The sequence below is a fragment of the Bufo bufo genome, chromosome 5 (assembly GCF_905171765.1).
Source record: "Bufo bufo chromosome 5, aBufBuf1.1, whole genome shotgun sequence".
Taxonomy (NCBI): Eukaryota; Metazoa; Chordata; class Amphibia; order Anura; family Bufonidae; genus Bufo; species Bufo bufo.
The window spans coordinates 210,937,910-210,946,213 of record NC_053393.1 but is presented as its reverse complement, the minus strand read 5'-3'; the positions used below and the strand labels follow the sequence as shown (position 1 = coordinate 210,946,213).

The 8,304-nt window shown below is 42.3% G+C and overlaps 1 long non-coding RNA gene across 1 annotated transcript; it reads left to right on the top strand.

Moving 5' to 3' along the window:
* The first annotated feature begins 876 nt into the window (after positions 1-876).
* LOC121001271 lies at positions 877-7,964 on the top strand. Its single transcript, XR_005779017.1, has 3 exons — positions 877-1,130; positions 4,713-4,817; positions 7,531-7,964. It is a non-coding gene; the product is annotated as an uncharacterized LOC121001271 (long non-coding RNA).
* The last annotated feature ends 340 nt before the right edge of the window (positions 7,965-8,304 follow it).

Below are 8,304 nucleotides of genomic sequence, written 5' to 3'. Positions count from 1 at the left end.
TTAAACCCAGATTATATGTTTTTTCTTTGCATCGCCATATTCTGACCTATAACTTTTTGATAGTTATGTCTATAAGGTTCATTATTTTTGTTGTTGTTTTTTATTATTATTACAAATGCTTGTGCCATTCAAGTGATTGGGACTAGTAGTAATTACACTGCCCTGCCAATGCAAGGAAGATGGCATACAGGTATTTTTGAAGCGGAAGCAGAACTTGCACAAGCACCGCTACCTTTTCAAACAGCTGGTCAAAGCACCGATACCTTTTCAAACAGCTGGTCATCAGAGATTGCTGGGAGTCGGACCCCCACTTATCTGATATTGATAACCTATCCTGAAATTGCAACACCAAGATAATCCATAAGGTTATGCAAATTGAGGAAGTAGCAGATGTTTCTAAGATCTGCAAATTATCAAATTTTCAAGTATTTTCAAGCTTCAATTTATAGCATGGGAAGGGCATAAAAGCTAGATTTTTTTTAGCAACATGAAGCATAAAAAATCAGATCAAGTCATGTGAAATTATTGTGCAATGCCTCCTGTTCGTCAACATGCCAGTTGATGCCAGTTCAGATGAAAGACTTTGGTTTATCACTTTGGCAAAACTCTATTCACGTAGGCCGAAATGTCAACATTATTTAACTTTGCATGTCCTAGGCCGAGATGTCAGCACTGTTTAACGTTGCGTAGTTGGTAGAGCGACAACAAACTGTTATGACAGCAAAAGGTAAACAGAGATGAACCTCTTCACAGATGGATCATCTGATTCGAAGAATTGCACATAGTGATCCATTCTGTACTTTAAGTTAAATTGGACATTACACTCAAGCCTATGGCGGAAAACAGTGTCTATGCAAAACATCAGAAGTCGTTTGCACGACTTTGGGGTATGAGCCAGATGTCCAGCTACAGGTGTTCAATTGACCTCATACCACCCTTCTCAAAGGCTATGATGATGCAGAACAAGAAAGCAATGGATGCTGGGGTGAAGGTTTATCCTCTTAAGTCATGAATCCCTCATTTGTCTTAGACACATTGAAAGTTGGAGATTGGTCTGGAGACCACGTGAGCAACGCCATGAAGAGACCTTCACAAGGAAACACCACATCATTCCCACTCCTGGAATTATGGTGTGTGATGGCACACCCGGATAAAGTTGGTCCTGGGTGCCTGGAGGTCACTCGTAGAGGGATGGGGGTACTGTCACGCCTTGCCCTGTGAGTGATCTGAGAAGATCTATCAGACTTGCTGCACGTGAATCTATCTGACAGATTTCTTTGCTGTGGCTTTGGGCTGGATCACACCCCCTCACAGGTTCTGTTCATTCGTTTGTTAGTGATGCTATTTATACCTGCCTCTCACTATAGCCTTTGCGGTTTATAGTTTCTCCTGGAGTTCTCTGCTGTTGTTTTGTGGATCTCCTGCTCCCAGTTCGTCTTCAGTTAAGTCCTCCTTCCTTCCCTTCTGTTGTATGTACTGGCTATTCCTTGGGTTGACACTGGTTCCTTCATCTTGTGCAAGGAACCGGTTGTCTTTTCGCCTGCTCCCTAGCTGAGGGTTTGTGTCAGTTGTAGCAGGGCTTAGGTTCGAGTGCATGAACACTTCTACCATCGAGATTTGTTCATGTTGGTAGCAGTAAGGGAAAGGCTCAGGGATTGTCAGGAGGTGACCTTTCCCTGTTCCCTAGCTGTGGGGCCTAGCCTGCTGTTATTCGATTGTTTCAGCTTGTTATTATTCGGTTTTATTATTCTTCTCCGCCCCCCCCCCCTTTTTCTATATGCTACTCCTCCTACAGTTTTGGGGTTACAAACGCCACACTTTTTCGACCTATAGTGAGGTAAGTTTCTTGTGCTTTAATAAGCGATCCCACCCTCCATGCCCCTGCGGCGGACCACTCAAGACCCTTTTTTTGCCATTGACTTTGACAGGGAAAATTTTCAAATCGCTCCCACTCGCACAGTTTTGAAGCTACACTCCCCAAACTCGGACCACATATTGTTGGTGTCAACCCGAATAAAAGGGTAAATTTTGTGGGGACACCCCAAAGTGGGCGGAGCTAGCAACGGCCAATGAAAATGTAGCTATTTTCTATTCGCTACTCCTACCACAGTTTTAGGAGTACAATTACCAAACTTTGCACACTTGTTCGGCACATACCCGAATAGGTTGCTTGTGCTTTGTTAACCGATCCCACCCTCTGGGCCCCTGGGGCGGCCCCCCAAAGACCCCATTTTTTGTTATAGAATTTCATTGGAAAATTGTAAACTTTTGCCACTCGTACAGCTTTGAAGTTAAACTCACCAAACTTGGGTCACTTAGTCATGGGGTCAACCTGAAAATTTCAGTAACATTTTGGGGACTCTAAAAGGTGGGCGGAGCCACAAACAACCAATCAGATTTTCCCTATGGACTTCAATGAGAAAATTTAAATTGCTGTCATTCTCACAGTATTTAATCCAGAATACCCAAACTTGGCACCGTGGGTCACTGGGTGACTGGGGTTAAAATCTACAATCAAATTTCAGCCATTTGTTTAAATGGGAAAATTTAAAACTGCTCTTAGACAGTTAATGGCAGGGTCCTCAAACTTCGCACAGTTGGTCACTGGAGGACTGGGATTAAAATTCTGAAAAGTGGGCAGGTCCAAAAACAACCAATCAGATTTATTTGATTGATTTAAATAGGAAAAACAAAAAATGCTGCCATTCTCACATCATTGAGGTCATGGACCTCAAATATCACAAATGTGGTCATTGGGTGTTTCCACTTCAAAGTTAGAAAAAGTGGGCAGAGCCACCAACAACCAATCAAATTTGATTTTCAATAGAAAACAATAAAACTGCTGCCATTTTTACATGTTAAATGCCATAATTCCCAAACCTTAAAGTGTTAGTCACTGGGTGACTGTGGTCCACAATTAGGAAAAAAAGTGGCCGGGCAACAACATCCAATCAGATTTCAGCCTTTGACCTCAATGAAAAGCAGATAAACTGCTGCTATTATCACAGTTTAAATGCCAAGTGTCCTAAACTTAGCACAATTACTCTCTGGGTGACTGCGGTCAAAATTTAGGAAAAGTGGGTGGAGCCTAAAACAGCCATTCTCACAGTTTTAAAGCCAGAGGCCCCAATCTTGGCACAGACCATTACTGGGTGACTGGGCCTAAAATTCGGAAAACTGGGCGGAGCTTAAAGCAGCCAATTAAATATTACCTAGTGCTATTCAATGGGAATATTTAAATTGCTGCCATTCCTACACTGTTAATGGCAGGGTCTTTTGGTTACTGGGTGACGTGAATTCAAATTTAAAAAGTGGGTGGAGCCACAAACAACTAATCAGATTTTCCCTATTGACTTCAATGAGAAAATGTAAAAAGCTGTTATTCCTACAATATGAAAGCCAGAGTCCCCAAACTGGCGCCATGGGTCACTGGGTGAGTGTGGTTAGAATTTAGGAAAAGTGGGTGGAGCCTTTAACAGCCAATCACATTCCAGCTGTTCATTTTATATGGGAAAATTAAAATTACTGCCGCTCTTTGACTGTTAATGGCAGGGTCCTCAAATTTGGCACAGTCAGTCATTGGGTGACTTGGGTTCAAATTTTAAAAAGTGGGTGGAGCCACAAACAGCCAATCAGATTTCAAGCCAACATTCTCTGGTTTCTTCAGAAACGACACCATCTAGTTTAATTTTGTTGTGTTTGGTTCACTTCCCTTCCCTCACCATACGTGAAAATAATGCACTTAAGTGAGCAGCCTATGTGGCCTAAACATGGTTGTAACATCTCTGGACTAACGTCTCCCATTGATCACATCTGGGACATCATTGGTTGGCTTTTGCAAAGGGAGCTCTCAGCAGCAGATCTTGATGATTTGTGTGCCTAAATACATTCAGTGTGGTAGAGCATCCCTCAGACAAGCATTAATAACCTTACTTGATAGCATGCCAAGGTGTGTAAGTATGTGTAGTTCTGTGCCAGAAATGTTTTGAATATTTTGTTTCCATTTTTTATTAACTGTCGATTTTCATAATTCCATGACTTTTTATTCTTAGTGTTGCAATTTCAATGTTGAGGAGTGTGTATTAAAGTATTTCTGAAGGCAGAAAAGCAGTAAGTAATACCCTCATGATAATCCGTTTTTATTAATTACTAATAAGATATTTCCTCTAGAGTGCACAGCTCTATTACTCAGTTTAAATATTGTAGTATATCCTCATGTTCACTTAGAAAGTTCTATGTTTCTTGATATTAGTGGGTGCATGATTATATAACGCTAACAATTGTCCTGCAGTACTGACAGTTGGTTGGCTTTCTTACTTCATCATACTTTCTAGCATGCATTTACTGCTGAAGAGACACATTTCTGCTCCCACCTTCAGATGTTAAATAATATATTGTGCCAATTGCCTTGTATTCTTTACAATTGTCACTGGATTTCTGCCCAACATGGCAGAATGGAAAATTGGACTGTAGAGAAGTATAAATTTATGCCAAAAATTCAAAAACTATTTTAAAACTCACTTGACCGTTAACCACATTTCACCTGGTGCTCATATGGCATTTAATATAATGTATGCCTGATTTAAAGTTCCCATGTTTGTATAATTATCATTATTATTACCAAACGTTATAAGTAGTATTACATTAATTATCTTTATTTACTTCTGCCAAATTTCTAAGTCGAGGACAAAATGTTTCCTGCAAATTGACAGCCAAGCAAAAAACCCTATGAATTTGTCCTGCGCTAAACAACTTGTATCACATGGCCCCAAGAAGTACTGAGTACTGGTCAGGTGTCTCAGGGCAGGAGTAACCAGGTAAAAGATACAAAATTTCCGATTGAAATCACATTATTGTATGGTAATGTCATTTTTAAAGGGGTTGTTCAGCAGTATTAATATTTTTAGATATGGCGCACAGTGGGTTAAAAAGAAAAATTAAGCCACATTCACATTCATTGATCCACCAACACTGTTGTTCCAACTCTGTTGCTCTCCACTGCTCTGGTTCCTGTTGTTCTCCACTTCCTGGTCTTGGCTCCATGTGCAGAAAATTAAGGAATGGTCCACCACTACAGCCAGTGATTGGCTAACCAGGCATATCCAGGCATTTCCTGCGTGTTGAGCTCAGACCAGAAAGTGGAGAGCATCAGGAACTGGAGCACTGTCTGTCATAAGGACAGCAATGGTGGATCGGTTAGGGTGAGAATGACTACTTTTTTAGTTTCAACCCACTATGAGCCATATCACTGCAGAAAATGCACCAAAATGATACGCAACTGACAATACTAGCTAATTCCTCAAACCGATGTTAAAATCTGAGAACTTTGCCAATATCTTCCAGTCAGGAACATATCGGAGCCCCTCATGCACCACGTCACGGTGTCTCAGCACGCATGGGGTCCTACCACTAAAACGCCTGTGGTGTGTGAACAGGGTCTGAACAGTGCTAGAAATTAACTCACAACCAGACTCTCACATGCCTCCATAGTGGTATCACCAATGCACTGTGAGCCGTATGTGAGCCGTATAAAGCTGTGAGCCGCACCCACAACAGACCATGTGACACAGAAGCTACCAGGTGCAAAAGAACGTTACCAACAAAATACAGTGGCACATTCCATATACATAAAGACAAAAACTCACTGAAATAAGTGGCCTAAACGGGTGGAAATGCTCCAAACCCAGACACTGTAGCGTGTCTATAACCGGGTGAGCAATTCCTCCGCATGCGGTCCGCAGACAACAGCAATCCCCAGCAAAAAAAAGGCATACAATGGATGATGCCGGTGCGGACCGCATGCACCACAAGAACATCTTACACAAAATGATACATTGTGCAGATGAAAAAATATATATACACACAAATCACTGCAGAAAATGCACCAAAATGATACGCAACTGACAATACTAGCTAATTCCTCAAGCCGATGTTAAAAGCTGAGAACTTTGCCAATATCTTCCAGTCAGGAACATATCGGAGCCCCTCATGCACCACGTCACGGTGTCTCAGCACGCATGGGGTCCTAACACTAAAATACCTGTGGTGTGTGAACAGGGTCTGAACAGAGCTAGAAACCAACTCACAGCCAGACTCTCACATGCCTCCATAGTGGTATCACCAATGCATTGTGAGGTACGATAAAGCAGTGAGCCGCACCCACAACAGACCATGTGACACAGAAGCCGCACCCACAACAGACCATGTGACACAGAAGCTACCAGGTGCAAAAGAATGTTACCAACAAAATGAAGTGGCACATTCCATATACATAAAGACAAAAACTCACTGAAAAAAGTGGCCTAAACGGGTGGAAATGCTCACCCGGTTATAGACACGCTACAGGGTTTGGAGCATTTCCACCCGTTTAGGCCACTTTTTTCAGTGAGTTTTTGTCTTTATGTGTATGGAATGTGCCACTTCATTTTGTTGACACCGTGACGTGGTGCATGAGGGGCTCCGATATGTTCCTGACTGAAAGATATTGGCAAAGTTCTCAGCTTTTAACATCGGCTTGAGGAATTAGCTAGTATTGTCAGTTGCGTATCATTTTGGTGCATTTTCTGCAGTGATTTGTGTGTATATATATTTTTTCATCTGCACAATGTATCATTTTGTGTAAGATGTTCTTGTGGTGTATGCGGTCCGCACCGGCATCCTCCATTGTACGCATTTTTTGCTGGGGATTGCCGCTGTCTGCGGACCGCATGAGGAGGAATTGCTCACCCGGTTATAGACACGCTACAGTGTCTGGGTTTGGAGCATTTCCACCCGTTTAGGCCACTTTTTTCAGTGAGTTTTTGTCACTATGAGCCAAATATTAAAAATGTAATACCGCTGGACAACCCCTTTTATAGTGCTGTTGTATAATATATTTATTATACACCGATCAGCCAAAAGATTAAAACCAAAGTGAATAACATTGATTATGTCATTACAATGGCACCGGTCAAACGGTGGAATATATTAGGCCACAAACAATCAATCATTTCTTGAAATTATGTGTTAGAAGCAGGAAAAAAGACAAATTGTGATAGCTAGATGAATGGGTCATAGCATCTCCTGAACAGCAGGTATTGTGGGGGATTCCCAGAATGCAGTGGTTAGTACCTACCAAAAGTGGTCCAAGGAATGTCGCTTCTCGAGTGACAAGATCATAGGCACCCAAGAAGAGCTATTGTACCCCAAATTGGTGAAAAAGTAAATGCTGGCTATGATAGTAAGGTTTCAGAACACATGCACTATCTCAACTTGCTGTGTATGGGGCTCTGTAGCCTCAGATCAGTCAAAGTGCCTATGGTGAACTCTGTCCACCTCCAAAACTGCTTTTTCAGTAGGCCAATGTGCCCTACCATATTGCATATTACACTTTTTCAGGATTGTAAAGTGTTCAGTGTTTTGACTTAGCCTCCAAATTCCCCATATCTCCATCCAACTGATTATCTGTGGGACATGCTGGGAAACAAGTCCGATTCATGGAAATTTTACAGGACTCTAAAGATCTGCTGCTAACATCTTAATACTGCTCAGATACCACAACACAGCTGCAAAGGTCCCTTGGGATCCATGCCATGACCGGTCAAAGCTGTTTTGGTGGAAGGAGGAGGACCTCACAATATTAGGCAAGTAGTTTTAATGTTATGGCTCATCGGTGTATATAAACAATACACAAAGGGAGAAATATAATATTTGTTAGATTTAAAGGAACACTACATGTAGAAGACTGCACAAAACACATAGATAAATCCCACTATTTTTCCATTAGCACTACCACCATAGCTAAGCCCTACCCTCAGCTGTCCATAAGTTGAAAATGGAAAGGACCAGGAATAAATGAGTACATGCATAAATTAGTCTGCAAGACTTCTGTGTTACGGACATGCACAAAACTCTTTAACTGTCAAACAGTGTAGACAGGTTGTCCTATATTTTCATGTTTATTGTTTACTTCACTTTAAAGAGCAGGGGTTAACAGAAAGTTTAACCACCTCCCGTCTGCCCGTTGACTATAAACGTCTGGGAGGTGGTTCTCTATTTCTGAACGGACGTTCCAGAACGTCCGTTCAGAAAGTGCAGCTGCACGCTAATCGTGCAGCTGCTGATCGGGTTGCCCGCTGTCAGTGACAGCAGGGCAACCCAGAGAGGAGGCAGGGACAGTGCCCAGGTGTCCCTGCCTTCTAGATCGCTGCATACACAGTGCTGTGTATGCAGAGCAGGAAGCGCTATGCGCTTCCTGTTCCGGCCCGGCGGTCGTGTGACCGCCGTGACCGGAGAGTGCAGGAGCTGTGTGAGGTTTTTCACAGA